Source organism: Oncorhynchus masou, chromosome 22, assembly GCF_036934945.1.
Source record: "Oncorhynchus masou masou isolate Uvic2021 chromosome 22, UVic_Omas_1.1, whole genome shotgun sequence".
Taxonomy (NCBI): domain Eukaryota; kingdom Metazoa; phylum Chordata; class Actinopteri; order Salmoniformes; family Salmonidae; genus Oncorhynchus; species Oncorhynchus masou.
The window spans coordinates 19,734,268-19,751,950 of record NC_088233.1 but is presented as its reverse complement, the minus strand read 5'-3'; the positions used below and the strand labels follow the sequence as shown (position 1 = coordinate 19,751,950).

Sequence of the window (17,683 nt, the reverse complement as noted above, 5' to 3'; positions counted from 1 at the left end):
TATTTAAAAAAAATGCCTTCCTAACCATCTTAAATAAACATGCCCAATTCAAGAAATTTAGAACCAGGAACAGATATAGCCCTTGGTTCTCCCCAGACCTGACTGCCCTTAACCAACACAAAAACATCCTATGGCGTTCTGCATTAGCATCGAACAGCCCCCGTGATATGCAGCTGTTCAGTGAAGCTAGAAACCATTATACACAGGCAGTTAGAAAGGCCAAGGCTAGCTTTTTCAAGCAGAAATTTGCTTCCTGCAACACTAACTCAAAAAAGTTCTGGGACACTAAAGTCCATGGAGAATAAGAACACCTCCTCCCAGCTGCCCACTGCACTGAAGATAGGAAACACTGTCACCACTGATAAATCCACCATAATTGAGAATTTCAATAAGCATTTTTCTACGGCTGGCCATGCTTTCCACCTGGCTACTCCTACCCCGGTCAACAGCACTGCACCCCCCACAGCAACTCGCCCAAGCCTTCCCCATTTCTCCTTCTCCCAAATCCGTTCAGCTGATGTTCTGTAAGAGCTGCAAATTCTGGACCCCTACAAATCAGCCGGGCTAGACAATCTGGACCCTTTCTTTCTAAAATTATCTGCCGAAATTGTTGCCACCCCTATTACTAGCCTTTTGTTCAACCTCTCTTTCGTGTCGTCTGAGATCCCCAAAGATTGGAAAGCAGCTGCGGTCATCCCCCTCTTCAAAGGGGGGGGACACTCTTGACCCAAACTGCTACAGACCTATATCTATCCTACCATGCCTTTCTAAGGTCTTCAAAAGCCAAGTCAACAAACAGATTACCGACCATTTCGAACCTCACCATACCTTCTCTGCTATGCAATCTGGTTTTAGAGCTGGTCATGGGTACACCTCAGCCACACTCAAGGTCCTAAACGATATCTTAACCGCCATCGATAAGAAACATTACTGTGCAACCGTGTTCATTGATCTGCACTCACCAGCAGCAAGAGCGACCTCATTGATGTATACAGAGAAGAGAGTCGGTCCAAGAATTCAACCCTGTGGCACCCCCATAGAAACTGCCAGAGTTCCGGACAACAGGCCCTCCGATTTGACACACTGAACTCTGTCAGAGAAGTAGTTGGTGAACCAAGGGGCAGTCATTAGAGAAACCAAGGCTGTTGAGTCTGCCGATAAGAATACGGTGATTGACAGAGTCGAAAGCCTTGGCCAGGTCGATGAAGACAGCTGCACAGTATCGTCTTTTATCGTTGGCGGTTATGATATCTTTTAGGACCTTGAGCGTGGCTGAGGTGCACACGTGACCAGCTCGGAAACCAGATTGCATGGAGAATGTATGGTGGGATTCAAAATGGTCAGTGACTTGGTGACTTGTTAACTTGGCTTTTGAAGACTTTAGAAAGGCAGGTCAGGATAGATATAGGTCTGTAACAGTTTGTGTTGAAATAGGGTGTCACCCTATTTGAAGAGGGGGATGACCGTGGTCGCTTTCCAATCTTTAGGAATCTCAGACGATACGAAAGAGAGGTTGAATAATAATAATAATAATATATCCCATTTAGCAGACGCTTTTGTCCAAAGCGACTTACAAGTCGGCTGGGGCCACTACTTTTACATATGGGTGGTCCCAGTGGGAATCGAACCCACGACGCTTGGCGTTGCAAGCGCCATGCTCTACCGACTGAGCCACACAGGACCCTAACAGACTAGTAATAGGGGTTGCAACAATGGCGGCAGATAATTTTAGGAAGAGAGGTTTCAGATTATGTAGCCCAGCTGATTTGTAGGGGTCCAGATTTTGCATCTCTTTCAGAACATCAGCTGTCTGGATTTGGGTGAAGGGGAAGCGGGGGAGGGGGGGACTTGAGCCAGTTGATGTGGTTGATGCAGAGCTTTTGGGGTAGCCAGGTGGAAAGCATGGCCAGCCGTAGAGAAATGCTTATTGAAATTCTCTATTACTGTGGAATTATCGGTGGTGACAGTGTTTCCTAGTCTCAGTGCAGTGGGCAGCTGGGAGTAGGTACTCTTATTCCCCATGGACTTTACAGTGTCCCAAAACCTTTTGGAATTAGTGCTGCAGGATGCAAATTTCTGTTTGAAAAAGCAAACCTTTGCTTTCCTGACTGACTGTGTGTATTGGTTCCTGACTTCCCTGAAAATGTGCATATTGCGGGGACTATATGATGCTAGTGCACAACAACTCTGTGTTTTTGTGCTGGTCAAGGACAGTCAAGTCTGGAGTAAACCAAGGGCTATATCTGTTCTTAGTTCTACGTTTTTTAAAAGGGGAACGCTTATTTAAGATGGTGAGGAAAGCACTTTTAAAGATAAACCAGGCATTCTCTACTGACGGGATGAGGTCAATATCCTTCCAGGATACCCAGGCCAGGTTGATTAGAAAGGCCTGCTCGCAGAACTGTTTTAGGGAGCGTTTGACAGTGATGAGGGGTGGTCATTTGACCACTGTCCCGTACGAATTTATGTCTGTTGACATTTCCAGAACTGTGTTCTAGGATATTGAAATGGGATCCTTATGTGATTGTGGCTTTCAGTCTATTTCTTTATCATTTTATATCCACCGCAAATCTCCCATTGTGTTATTATGGGTTCGTTTTGTGGTTTCAAAAATCTTGACAGTTAAGAGCTTGGGGCTTGAGAGTTATTATGTGAAAGCAAAGTCATTCTGTGAAGTCAGTACAATAGTATATTATTCAGTCCAAGTTCTCCAGTAAGAGGGGATTTCTATGCAACATGTTAATTTGGATAGCCACTCTAGCTTTGCCCTCATGTGTGTGTTAGCAAGCTAGCAAGCAGGCTAGTTAGTGCTAGGTATCAACAGCCAATCCAGTAGGGGCTGGAAGCTATAGTGAGCTTTGATTGGGCAATAGCATTGTAATACAGCAGAATATTTGCATAAAGTTCACATTTTCCCCAACTTTGGTCCCACCCTGTTCACGCTCCAGCACCCGTGCTCACATAGGAAAGAATGGAGAATGTGCACGGCTCGCTCTCTCTGTATATCCCAGATTCAGCTGGCCCACTCTCCAAGAACACAAACCACTGGCGTACACTGTACCAGGCACACGTCCACACAGTAATCACTCGACAATGTGAAAATCCCTGCATATTTCATCACGTTTTATTGGAGTGTTGTTGTTGTTTCACCCCTCCCATTTCATATGTATGAGCCTTGGCCCCTTCGAAGTGCTGCTTTATCTGGGCCTAATTTATTAGAGCTTCTATTTACATGCTAATGTGCTTTGTCTCTGCCAGTATCTGATGGCTGCTGTCCATGTCTTTTCATACCTCGGAAGGCTCGCAACTGATTGGTCGGTTATGAAGCCCTATCACACACATGCAGGGGAGAAAGCATGTTGTTGAACTAAAGACAGAGAGGTCAATCACCCCAATTTAGCATGTGCAATTTCTGGGGAAATTACATGATTATATTCAGACCATTTTTGTATGCAATCTATTGATAGCACTGAGAATAAATGAATATAATTATATTTTTCTATGCCTTGTCTCAAAAGAAGGATAGAATTTATATTACCCTCTTTGGAGGAGGGTCACATCAAGTGTGTCTCTGCTGTCAACCTGAAACAGCCGCCTTTTGGATTTTGTGTTTAGCCGTGCTGAAAGAACGTTACTTTCCACTGGGCACAGATGTCAATTCAACGTCTGTGCCATGTTGGTTCAATATAATTTTGTTGAAATTATGTTGAAACAACATTTATCCAACCAGTGTTTGCCCAGTGGGTTATATTTCAAATGTCATTGGTTTCAATGATTGTTGGTGCTGGAGGGTGGTCACATCAAATGTGTCTCTGTTGTCAGTCTGAGACAGCCACTATTTGGATTTGTGTTGAAAGATAGGTGTTCTGAAAGAAAGTTGCTTATATTTCAAATGTCTTTGGTTTCAAAGATTGTTGGTGTATTACAGGCATGTGGATTTTCATAAGTAAGCATGCTGACACGCCAGTCTGACTGACGATAAACATGTAATTCATTAATTTGCTAACTTTTTTTCTTGTATGTATTACAGTATGTAGCCAATCTGTGTATGGACCCTAAAACGTTTGGTATAAATATTAGTTCAGAACCTAATATTCTATGAACCTAAGCTATCATAGTTGTTGTATCAACTTCAAGTCTGAATGGCATTAATGAAGCCTATGGATTGAGTAGAATATAATAACTTTATTGTGCCAAGGATGCAAGTCCTATATACATGTAGTTATTACCACGCATGAGATCCCCACGTTGTAGCCTGTACATTGAATATATTCACTGATCGTGTTCTCTTCCTTGACAAATAAAGGTGCGGTTCTATTATTTGAATGATGCAGTGTCTGGATGTATGTATTACAATTATACACTTCAACAGTGTTTACCACTCCTGCGACATCAATGATTACACATTGTAACTATGCAATAGACTAGAAACATGATTTAAGTAAAGGCTGATTTGTAATTCATATATACAGAAAAAAACAGTACACTACACTTCATATTCGTGTCTAACTCCCTTCATCTCCATTAATCTGAGGACACAGGATATAGGTGTAGTATTTCAATGAGAACTTAATTTCAACCACTGGAGAATGTGAAACACTTTTTTGAACGTTCATTATCCAGGTGTTATAAATGCATAATACATGCATTATGAATATTATAATTGTGATATTATGTTATAAATAGAAGTTCAATCTGTGCTTCAATGCACATATGGTGTGCATTATAAAAAAAGAGGCAGAAAGACAAGGTGGGTAGAGAGGCGTAGACAGAAAGGGAACGAGGTAACAGAGGAGCAGGGAAGACGGCATATGATTCATGAATTACAGTGCTACCCTAATATTCTCTCACTTCATCACAATTACATAGTGTCTCTAGCGGTGTCTCCTAACTAGCCTTGGGCTCCCAGTGGTGATGACGGGACTGGCTTCCTCTCTCACATCAAAACATACCTGCAGACGAGAGACAGGTGGATAGAGAGAGTGCATGATTGAGCCTTTTTTTTATTCTAACACAGTCAGTCATCATAATCATCAGGAGGTGAAATGCAAAACTGACCTTGGATCATTAACTATTGAACTACTACATCTCTATGTGTATTTCAATGTAAAGCATCTCTTTAATAACACTTCCTGTTGATCCGACCAAGTGTCATCTCAACTATGGTGATGCTGTGCCCTCTGTGTCAGCCAGTTCAGATACGGGAGGGGTTCACCAACACAGCTGATATAACCTAGAGGATTTAGGGAGAAGGGGGAGAGGGATGAAGTGAAGGAGAGAGACTGTTATTGAGAAAATAAGGTAGTTAAAAAGACTGTTCAACAGGAATCTGTGTGTGTGTAGTCTCACCTGGTGTCCACACTAAGTGGCTACAGAGTACTTTATGCTGAAAAACAGACACATGATGATAAATAGACATTTACATTACCAGATAATTGTGAATGACTAAAGTATAATATCCCTTATAACAAATCATGATAACTGTCACGATCCTCTTCCTGGAAATGACTGGACCAAAGCGCAGCGTGATGAGCGTACATTTCTTTTTATTTGAAATGAATGTCGCCAACAAAACAAGGAAACCACCGTGAAGCTTAACTTGGGCAATATTGCCACTAACAAAGATAACTACCCACAAATGCGAAAGGAAAAAGGCTGCCTATGTCTGATTCCCAATCAGAGACAACGATAGACAGCTGCCTCTGATTGAGAACCACACCCGGCCAAACACAAAGAAATAGAAAATAAATAAACTAGAATGCCCACCCTAGTCACAATAGCATTGGATAGATAGGTACATGTGCATGTGTAGCATGTGACAATAGCAGGATCATATCAAGGATATCGTCACAAATGAATACATAAATATCACTTGAAGCTTGATGATAACTTGATCATTTGAATCAGCTGTGTAGTCAAATCAAATTTATTTATATAGCCCTTCGTACATCAGCTGATATCTCAAAGGCCAAAACCTAGGAAGAAACCTAGAGTGGAACCAGGCTATGTGGGGTGACCAGTCCTCTTCTGGCTGTGCCGAGTAGAGATTATAACAGAACATGGCCAAGATGTTCAAATGTTCATAAATGACCAGCATGGTCAAATAATAATAAGGCAGAACAGTTGAAACTGGAGCAGCAGCACGGCCAGGTGGACTGGGGACAGCAAGGAGTCATCATGTCAGGTAGTCCTGAAGCATGGTCCTAGGGCTCAGGTCCTCCGAGAGAGAGAAAGAAAGAGAGAAAGAGAGAATTTGTTTGACACCAGAGCGGTTTAGAGCTTATGACTATTTGCCTGTGAATAATCAGACCTTCATACAAACTTGCTATGCTGAATTCTAGACGCACAATCGAAGGTGCTGCCATATCATGCCAGCACGCCCACAAGCGAGCCACTCAGGTGGAGAATGACACAGGGAAGAGGGCGAGGAACAAGATGGGAGTTACAATCCAGGCTATTTAACAAGTGGAAAGGGGGAAATTATTATTATTAACCCCGCAAATTAATTAAATAAAAGCCCCTTAGATATTCTGTGTTTCGACAGCTGGAGGCATTTTGTTTTTCACAAGCGTCCTGTAACAGACTGTGAATTCTGCAAACAATGTTTCTAGGATGGGCTTTTAGCTGAACTGTCACATCTGCTCCTCCCCTCCAGCGTACGACGTCGCCAGAGCACTAACCACCGGTCCTGGGATTCATCATTACGCACACCTGCCACTCATCATTACGCGCACCTGTGAATCATTATGATTCATTATGATTCACAGCTGGACTCCATTACCTTCATAATTTCCTCCACTTTTTATGTCACTCTCCCAGGTTCACTCACCAGTTAGTGTTGTTCTTGTGTATCGGTGTACTGCCTTTTGTTAGTGTCGTGTTCTTGGTTTTGTTGTTTTATTAAAACGTTTCACCTGCACCTACTTACGACTCACCGCCCATCATTACATGAACAATAGACTATTCAACCTTTACTACAGAATTGTCTAATAGCTGACCTAGGTGTGAAAAACCCCTCTCCCCAACTCGCAACATATAATTTGTATCGACCTTTCTAAGGCACTGCATCTCAGTGCAAAAGGCATTACTGCAGTCCCTGATTCGAATACAGGCTGTATCACATCCGACTGTGATTCCGAGTGCCATAAGGCGGCGCACAATTGGCCCAGCGTCATCCAGGTTTGGCCAGGCTAGGCCGTCATTGTAAATAAGAATTTGTTCTTTCCTGACTTGCCTAGTTAAATAAAGGTTGAATTTTAAAAGTTACTGGCGTCAACCACAGCGCAAATCAATAGGAGGTAAACAGTGGCTGGTGCTGAAAATGTAGCTAACTTGTTATGCAAGTGTTGCACCCTAACAGATGGAGAAAACCTACACCAGTCGAGCAATTCATTTCAACAATATTCTTCATTTTAATTTGACTTTACAAACAACAAGAAGGTTTAATTGGAGTCTATTTCTTCAGAGCCTAGACCTATACGAAATAACTTGACTGGCTGATGATGCAGGTTCTGGCCTTTCTAGGGAGTTTTTCCTAGCCACCGTGCCTCTACATCTGCATTGCTTGCTGTTTGGGGTTTTAGGCTGGGTTTCTGTACAGCACTTTGTGACATCAGCTAATGTAAAAAGGGCTTTATAATATATATTTGATTGATTGATTGATTGAATAGTAATAATAGTACTGTACAATACTGTATTTCTTCATCAGCATCTTTATGCTTTCGTTACTAAAATAATGATAAAAATACTCTTTCAAAATGCAGATGTTGATTTAGTTATGGATCCATAACGAATTAATATGTGAGTAAATATCACTGAATTACAGAAATATTGGAACAAAGTTGTCTAATGAAGGCAAACAAATGGTTGCTTACTGGAAATTATGGCTATTGGCAGGGCTATATTTTGGCCTTTATTCAGATTACAATCGCTCACTGTCATTTTTTTAAATGAAATAATCTCCAAAATATCATTATATACAACCTTCCAGCTGTGGACGTCTATTTCAGCACCGTTCCAGATTGTGACGTCTGCTAAATAATCAAGTTAGGTTTCTCTAGAAATAAATCATTCTAAATAACAAACTGGATTTATTTACACATTTGTGGTGAATGTCTCACACCATGTTCAAGAATTGCCTTTTTCTTCACTCACTCTAGGTTAAATGAAAGCAAAATCTCCAAAATACCGTTACTTTTTAAACAAAGCCATCATTATTATTATTTTTTTAAATTTATTATTCATTAATTTAGAATTTTATAAAATCCCCTTAGATATTCCCAGATATTCTCACAGATCCTAATGGAAAATGCCCCTAAGATATGAATTAAATCTACCAATCCTCTAAATGTAATTATTGGCGGAGAGTCGCGTCATTGAAAAATATATTTTTGGATATACTGTAGGCCTACCATAGGTGAAATGAATCTGGGTTACACTACAATTGGGGTGTGGAAATGTTATGCCCCATAGATATTAATTTGGAATCCTCTTATGCTGTAGCCTACTCCCGACCGTCACGTTGTACAGCACAATATTTTCCATTCCATCCTAGCAGAATCGATTTTCATTTTTCTCAGAATAGAAACACAATAATATTAATCAAACCAAATTTCTTAAAATCAATCCCATGTACTATGTTATTTCAAAAAAGGTTTTAATTCTCTAGTATTGCCAATATGGGAGACTATCAAATGCTTCTCACAGATGCCCTCTTGTGGTTAAACAAGCACTAACTCCCATTAATGTTAAAAAAATGTCTGACAATTAAATAACATACCATAGAATGCTGCAGCAGCCCGCAAGGTGTGCTGCAGTGTGACGCAACTTTTAAAGGAGGAACCACTGTATGTGCTTGTTGGAATGGTAGATTTAATCTCATCAGCATGAAGTATAATCAGCATCAAATATGCTGATGTTCAGTATTTCCCGATCCTTACAAAGTCAAACAATGAAGAGGTGTGCGTGTGTGAGAGGTGATTAGACGTGTGTGTGCGTCCAAGAAAGAAAAAGAGGATGAGAGTAAGTGAATAAACACATGTTGGGTTAACAGAGAGAAAGAGAGAGAGATATGTTGGAGGCTGAGTCTAGTGAGTTCTTGGCAGCCTCTTCTCCCTAGTTCTCTGGGGTGAGTTTTATTGAGAGACCTGGTAGAACTCTTGGTTGCTTTTGGTTGCTGTTCACTTTATAAAAAATCCAAAACACACTGTCCTCCTCACAGTCACCCATCACACTGTCCAATCACAGTCACCCATCACTAAGCTCAAAGAGCTGTTTTTAATTACCATGCAGACTTTTTGTACATCTAGTATGCTGATGGTGTTATATTCACGTCTTTATGACTAACGAACAAACCATGGTATATCCTACTGCAAACATTACTACTATCACATTTCTTCTAGCTAGCTATAGCTACACTGTATGGGAGTTGGGCCCAATGTTTACAGTAGGGATATCACATTCTGCACTATTTCCAACAGGTCAGGATTAGACTCTTTTTCAATAATAGACTACAGCCAAGACATGTAGTCGATAGGGATGGGAGTACTTTTCTACACTGTCAGTTGTTTATTCAAGTCCCCCTTCTCTACGTGGATATTTGTAATGTCGCCTTTGTGAGTGTTGTAGCATTTATGGAAGGATAGCATGCTAGCCTGTATGTACGCCTACCAAATACTTTATTAGCATCCAAATATAACATGGCTGGCAGTGCTTACGTTTGTGGTCTAACCGATTTATCTTTATGTGGAAAAATGTTTTTTATGAGCTAATTTTGTGCGTGGAACTGGTTAATAGGCTCATTTTCAATAACAGATACTGAAGTAAGATACAATTAGTACACCTACCTTGGCCAACGTTAGCATTGCTTTTCAGTATGAGCTCTTCATTAGCAATATGCAGTAAAATGTCTTTCCTAGGACTTGGCTTTTGCAATGTTTTTCCACCACGCAAATTGCTTTGTTGGTTGGCTATTAAAGTAAATGTTTGGACAACTGTGTGACAAAGAGTTTTGTCTACTCGGGAGCATTAAAAATGAGAAAAGAGAGGATATATAAATGTTTACCCCATGCTTTTGGATAAACATTTTATAATGTCTGTAATTAAAATAGTTCCCTTTTGATGTGTGGTTAAAATGTTGTTTAAATGGACTGGGAGTGAATGCCCATTTGTTCCTCTGTTTGTGACTGTGGACAGTTGTGCCCACATAATAGTACATCCTGCCATAATATCTCAAACAGGGGGAAAAACAGAGCACCTCTTGCATCATGTGTACTTTTTATGTTGGGAAAAAGACAGTGGTGGTCGGTGATGTTGCTTTAACTCATATGGTCTTATGGCCCTAAGGGGTTGTCAGTCACTCTTTACCATATCATGCCTCCCATCCTCTGTGAATACACAATGCTGAAACACGATACATTACAACTATCAGCTGGATAAAGAGGACTCCTGGTGTGATGTCATGACACCTCATGTGACTAACACTAAGGTTAGGTCATCCTCAGCGTCACCCCCAGCGTCACCCCCAACATTATGAAGCTTACTTAGTTCCCCAGCACAGTTGAGCCAGTTAAGTTTGCGTTTTTTAAATGGCACAACAGGAGTTCAGCTGTGTGTTGACAGGAGTTCTACAGTATATTGAAAGCCAACAGTGTATTTTTTGCTTCAATATAATGATCAATGAACTATAATTGCAACTATAATTTTCATTCACAAAACAAACATTAGTGCAACACATTTGGCATAAAATATCTTTATTTTCATCAGATGACAAAAGAAGTGCAACACTATTTTGATGGTAGCCACATAAGTAAATGAGCTTACAATGAAAAAGCAAAAATGATGCATTGCCATCATATTTCTAATGTTTAGGCCTATCACAGAAATAATGTAGCCAGCTACATCTCCTAATGTTTTGCTTAAAGTTAATCTTGCATTTTACTAGAGAAAAATAGACTGGCTACACCGAGAAAAGTAGCCTACCAGAGAAAAGTAGCTTCACATCAGTCAGAGCGCTGTCTACTGATAGATTGTGTTTTGTCTTGCTTGAAAACGCAGAATTATACGTTAACACAACCCATAGTTTAACTTGCTATCTAAGTAAGTAGCTGAATTAATAAAATGATGGTGCATCTTATGGTGATAGCTTTATGCCGTGTTTGAGAAGGCAAAGCCCTTTGGATGAGTCATCTGTACAGCTGCCACTGCGATCTTGATTTCCTTGCATTTTTTTCTCCTCTCTGTTCTCGTAAGTCTTCTCCTCCCCCCTTTTGTCTGAGCAGAGCAGGCAGGCCCGTTACCCTAGCGACTCCACACAGACACAGCTTGTAGACATGCTGCTGGAGAGCCAGTACTGCATGTATCAAAACTGTGTTAATTTGTACATCTCTCGTTCACATTCACTTGTCATTGTCGAAACTCACCAAAAATGACACTGTAGCTCCTACCTATCTACACTACCAGTCAAAAGTTTGGACACACCTACTAATTGCAGGGTTTTTCTTTATTTTTACTATTTCTACATTGTAAAATAATTGCGAAGACATCAAAACTATGAAATAACACATGGAATCATGTAGTAACCAGAAAAGTGTTAAACAAATCAAAATAGATTTGAGATTCTTCCAAGTGTGCTAAGCTGCCTTGATGACAGCTTTGCACACTCTTGGCATTCTCTCAACCAGCTTCATGAGGTAGTCACCTGGAATACATTCCAATTAGCAGGTGTGCCTTGTTAAAAGTACATTTGTGGAATTGATTTCCTTCTTAATGCGTTTGTGCCAATCAGTTGTGTTGTGACAAGGTAGGGGTGGTATACAGAAGGTAGCCCTATTTGGTAAAAGACCAAGTCCATATTATGGCACCAGCCTCAGAAATTGCAGACCAAATAAATGCTTCACAGAGTTCAAGTAACAGACACATCTCAACATCAACTGTTCAGAGGAGACTGCATGAGTCAGGACTTCATGGTCAAATTGCTGACACCAATAATAAGAAGAGACTTGCTTGGGCAAGAAATATTAGCAATGGCCATTAGACCAGTGAAAATCTGTCCTTTGGTCTGATGAGTCCAATTTTGAGATTTTTGGTTCCAACCGCCGTATCTTTGTGAGACGCAGATTAGGTGAACAGATGATCTCCGCATTTATGTTTCCCACCACGTAGCTTTGAGGAGGAGGTGTGATGGTGTGGGGGTGCATTGCTGGTGACACTGTCAGTGATTTATTTAGAATTCAAGGCACACTTAATCAGCATGGCTACCACAGCATTCTGCAGCAATATGCCTTCCCATCTGGTTTGCGCTTAGTGGGACTATAATTTGTTTTTCAACAGGACAATGACCCAACACACTTCCAGGCTGTGTACGTTGAGATGTGTCTGTTACTTGAACTATGTGAAGCATTTATTTGGCCTGCAATTTCTGAGTCTGCTAACTCCAATGAACTTATCCGCTGCAGCAGAGGTAATTCTGGGTCTTCAATTCCTGTTGCGTTCCTCATGAGAGCCAGTTTCATCCTAGTGCATCCTTGCGACTGCACTTGAAGAAACTTTCAAAGTTCTTAACATTTTCCGTATTGACTGACCTTCATGTATTATAGTAATGATGGACTGTTGTTTCTTTTTGCTTATTTGAGTTGTTCTTGCCATAATATGGACTTGGTATTTTACCAAATAGGGCTATCTTCTGTATACCCCCCCCTACCTTGTCACAACACAACTGATTAGCTCAAACGCATTAAGAACAAAATAAATTCCACAAATGTACTTTCATCAAGGCCATACCTGTTAATTGGAATGTTTTCCAGGTGACTACATCATGAAGCTTGTTGAGAGAATGCCAAGAGTGTCCAAAGCTGTCATCAAGGCAAAGGGTGGCTACATTGAAGAATATAAAATGTATTTGGATTTGTTAACACTTTTTTTTGGTGACTACATGATTCCATATGTATTATTTCATAGTTTGATATCTTATTCTACAATGTAGAAAATTGTAAAAATGAAGAAAAATCCTTGAATGAGTAGGTGTGTCCAAGCTTTTTACTGGTACTGTATGTATAGCTTTATGAGCTGGATTGCCTTTCTTTGCAATTTGTTTATTTTCTGGATACCACCCAACCCTAGTGTGTAGCCTCTCCGGGGGCGGTGAGAACCAGAGGCGGCCAGGTGTGTGTGAGGGCACGTGAGTTGTTGTCACTGCATGTAGACTTGACATGTCCTTGGCATTTCATTTTCTACTGTGAGACCGTTCAGGGTCTTATATCTTGGGCTCCACAGATGGCTTATGCATGCTCTAATGGCCGCTGTCACCGTATGATGGAGTGAGCATGGTGGAGGTAGCCCCTATCCCCTGCCCTCACCCACCTACCTCCCACCTGGGGATGGCTACACTCTAGTGGACCTCGCATGACTGAGCAGACCTATAGGCAGACGGTTCAGGTCAAATGCATCTGTCTTTGGAGAGAGCTACTGTTCTGGGTATTTAAAAATTAAGCAGATATTTTCCACATAAGAGTAGACAAAGTTCATTCTATTTAGGTTGGTCACATGGTCAACAATAAGGCTTTGTTCTCAGTGCTTTTTCTCATTATACAGATGCTAATATCAAGTAACAGTATAATAATGTGTAGAAATTCCATCTGATGCTGAAGGAACAGATCTTTCAGTGCATCCAGAGTTTCTCCCATAATGTCCTCCACAGCTCCAGAAAATGTGGCTACAGTAGTGGGCCTGTGCTGATAGAAAGTGACTGGATTAGGAAGCTCTTGATCTCTCTCTCTCTCTCTCTGGCCTACCACTCATCAGGGATAAGAGGAGCTGACACACATCGTGTCGGAGACAGCCAAAGCTCTGACCCTGGTTCTCCCTGTGGCGAGAGAGAGAAACCAAGAGAGTGTGAGCGTGAGAGAGAGAGAACCTGAGAGAGTGAGAGAAACCGAGAGAGTAAGAGAAAAAGAGAGAGTGAAACAGAGAGAGAGAGAGAAACAGACTACACTCACTAAGCAGAAAGGAACATTTCATATCTTCGATAACAAAGACCAATCCGTTCGCTAGCTGCTCTAAATATCTTACAGCCACTTTCACTCTCTCCGTCTCTTATTCTCGCTCTTCTTTATTTATCACCAGTCTGTTCCCCCCTTCAGCATTGGCAAGCAGTGTCAGAACTTCTTCCCTTGATTGTCTGTTAATTTTCCCCCAGAACTGCACGCTACAGAAAGAGTGAGAAGTGTCATGCAGCACCCGCTTTAGGTTAAATATAGATTCTGTGGTTGGTGAGTCTGTCTGTTCCATCATCATTGAGGCTTTCACTGAGCATGTTTGATTTATACTCTGGGCTGGAAATAACCCTGGTCACAGATACAGTTGAGAAATAACATGAAGCTCATGTCTTCGTCAGTGCAGTGTCTTGGAATGCCTATTTTCATGCAGAGCTAATTCAATTCATTTGGTTGTTGTACATTTTACATGTTTTCTATTTACTTTTTACCCATTTTAATTAGTGTTTTTATTGAAATCACTCTTGATTTGTTTTGACTGCTGATGCATTTTATTTTAAATATACATATTTTTAATTTCACCTTTATTTAACCAGGTAGGCCAGTTGAGAACAAGTTCTCATTTACAACTGCGACCTGACCAAGATAAAGCAAAGCAGTGCGACACAAACAACACATAGTTACACATGGAGTAAAACAAACGTACAATCAATAACACAATGGAAAGGTCTATATACAGTGTGTGCAAATGTAGTATGATTAGGGAGGTAAAGCAATAAATAGGCCATAGTGGCGAAATAATTACAATTTAGCAATTAAACACTGGAGTGATAGATGTGCAGAAGATGAATGTGCAAGTAGAGATACTGGGGTGCAAAGGAGCAAAAAATAATAATAACAATATGGGGATAAGGTAGTTGGGTGGGCTATTTAGAGATGGTCTATGTACAGGTGCAATGATCGGTAAGCTGCTCTGGCAGCTAATGCTTAAAGTTAGTGAGGGAAATATGTCTCCAGCTTCAGTGATTTTTGCAATTCATTCCAGTCATTGGCAGCGGAGAACTGGAATGAAAGGTGGCCAAAGGAAGAGTTGGCTTTGGGGTGACCAGTGAAATATAGCTGCTGGAATGCATGCTACGGGTGGGTGCTTCTATGGTGACCAGTGAGCTGAGATAAGGTGGGGCTTTACCTAGCAAAGACTTATAGATGACCTGGAGCCAGTGGGTTTGGCATCGAATATGTAGCGAGGGCCAGCCAACAAAAGCATACATGTCGCAGTGGTGGGTAGTATATGGGGCTTTGGTGACAAAACGGATGGCACTGTGATAGACTACATCCAGTTTGCTGAGGAGAGTGTTGGAGGCTACTTTGTAAACGACATCGTCGAAGTCGAGGATCGGTAGGATAGTCAGTTTTACGAGGGTATTTTTGGCCGCATGAGTGAAGGATGCTTTGTTGTGAAATAGGAAGCCGATTCTAGATTTCATTATTGATTGGAGATGCTTAATGTGAGTCAGGAAGGAGAGTTTACAGTCTAACCAGACACCTAGGTATTAGTAGTTTCCCACATATTCTAAATCAGAGCCGTCCAGAGTAGTGATGCTAGATGGGCGGGCGGTGTGCGGGCAGCGAACGGTTGAAGAGCATGCATTTAGTTTTGCTTGCATTTAAGAGCAGTTGGAGGCCACGGAAGGAGTGTTGTATGGCATTGAAGCTTGTCTGGGGGTTTGTTAACACAGTGTCCAAAGAAGGGCCAGAAGTATACAGAATGGTGTCGTCTGCGTAGAGGTGGATCAGAGAATCACCAGCAGCAGGAGCGACATCTTTGATGTTTACAGAGAAAAGCGTTGGCCCGAGAATTGAACCCTGTGGCACCCCGATAGAGACTGCCAGAGGTCCGGACAACAGGCCCCCCGATTTACACACTGAACTCTATCTGATAAGTAGTTTGTGAACCAGGCGAGGCAGTCATTAGAGAAACCAAGGCTGTTGATTATACCGATAAGAATGCGGTGATTGACAGAGTCGAATGCCTTGGCCAGGTCGATGAAGACGGCTGCAAAGTATTGTCTTTTATCAATGGCTGTTATGATATTGTTTAGGACCTTGAGCGTGGCTGAGGTGCACCCATGACCAGCTCAGAAACCAGTTTGCATAGCGGAGAAGGTACGGTGGGATTCGAAATGGTCGGTGATCTGTTTGTAAACTTGGCTTTTGAAGACTTTAGAAAGACAGTGTAGGATAGATATAGGTCTGTAAGAGTTTGGGTCTAGAGTGTCACCCCGTTTGAAGAGGGGGATGACTGCTGCAGCTTTCCAATCTTTAGGAATCTCAGACGATAATAAAGTGAGGTTGAACAGGCTCGTCATAGGGGTTGCAACGTTTGTGGCAGATCATTTTAGAAAGAGAGTGTCCAGATTGTCTAGCCCAGCTGATTTGTAGGGGTCCAGATTTTGCAGCTTTTTCAGAACATCAGCTATCATGATTTGGGTGAAGGAGAAGTGTGGGGAGGCTTGGGCCAGTTGCTGTGGGGGGCCGGGGTAGGGGTAGCCAGGTGGAAAGCATGGCCAGCTGAAGAAAAATGCTTATTGAAATTCTTGATTATCGTAGATTTATCGGTGGTGACAGTGTGTCCTGGCCTCAGTGCAGTGGGCAGCTGGGAAGAGGTGCTCTTATTCTCCATGGACTTTGCAGTGACCCAGAACGTTTTGGAATTTGTGCTACAGGATGCAAATTTCTGTTTGAAAAAGCTAGCCTTTGCTTTCCTAACTGCCTGTGTATATTGGTTCCTAACTTCCCTGAAAAGTTGCATATCGCGGGGTTCTACATTTTTAAAATTGTGCATGTTTATTTAAGATGGTGAGGAAAGCACTTTTAAAGAATAGCCAGTCATCCTCTACTGACGGAATGAGGTCAATATCCTTCCAGGATACCCGGGCCAGGTCGATTAGAAAGGCCTCCTCGCTGAAGTGTTTTAGGGAGTGTTTGACAGTGATGAGGGGTGGTCGTTTGACAGCGGACCCATTACGATGCAGGCAATGAGGCTCTGATCGCTGAGATCCTGGTTGAAGACAGCAGAGGTGTATTTAGAGCTATGAGGGTGCCCATGTTTACCTATTTAGGGTTGTACCTGGTAGGTTCCATGATAATTTGTGTGAGATTGAGGGCATCTAGCTTAGATTATAGGACGACCTGGGTGTTAAGCATATCCCAGTTTAAGTCACCTAACAGCACTAACTCTGAAGATAGATGGGGGGCAATTAATTCACATATGGTGTCCAGGGCACAGCAGGGGGCTGAGTGTGGTCTGTAACAAGCGGCAACAGTGAGAGTCTTATTCCTAGAAAGGTAGATTTTTAAAAGTAGAAGCTTGAACTCTTTGGGTACATACCTGGTTTGTAAGACAGAACTCTGCAGGCTATCTCTGCAGTAGATTGCAACTCCACCCCCTTTCGCAGTGGTATCTTGGAGGAAAATGTTGTAGTTGGGGATGGAAATTTCTACATTTTTTGTGGCCTTTCTAAGCCAGGATTCAGACACGGCTAGGACATCAGGGTTGGCGGAGTATGTTAAAGCAGTGAATAAAACATATTTAGGGAGGAGGCTTCTGATGTTGACATGCATGAAACCAAGGCTTTTACGATTACAGAAGTCAACAAATGATAGCGCCTGTTGGATAGGAGCGAAACTGG

General features: G+C 41.7%; 1 protein-coding gene and 1 non-coding gene across 2 annotated transcripts in view; one reads left to right on the top strand and one right to left on the bottom strand.

Moving 5' to 3' along the window:
• LOC135509156 (protein O-mannosyl-transferase TMTC2-like) overlaps positions 1–17,683 on the top strand; it is a 182,829-nt gene that overhangs the window by 96,231 nt on the left and 68,915 nt on the right. The gene's annotated exons all lie outside the window — the stretch shown is intronic.
• On the bottom strand, positions 1,608–1,683 carry trnaa-ugc (transfer RNA alanine (anticodon UGC)). The gene has a single exon. It is a non-coding gene; the product is annotated as a tRNA-Ala (tRNA).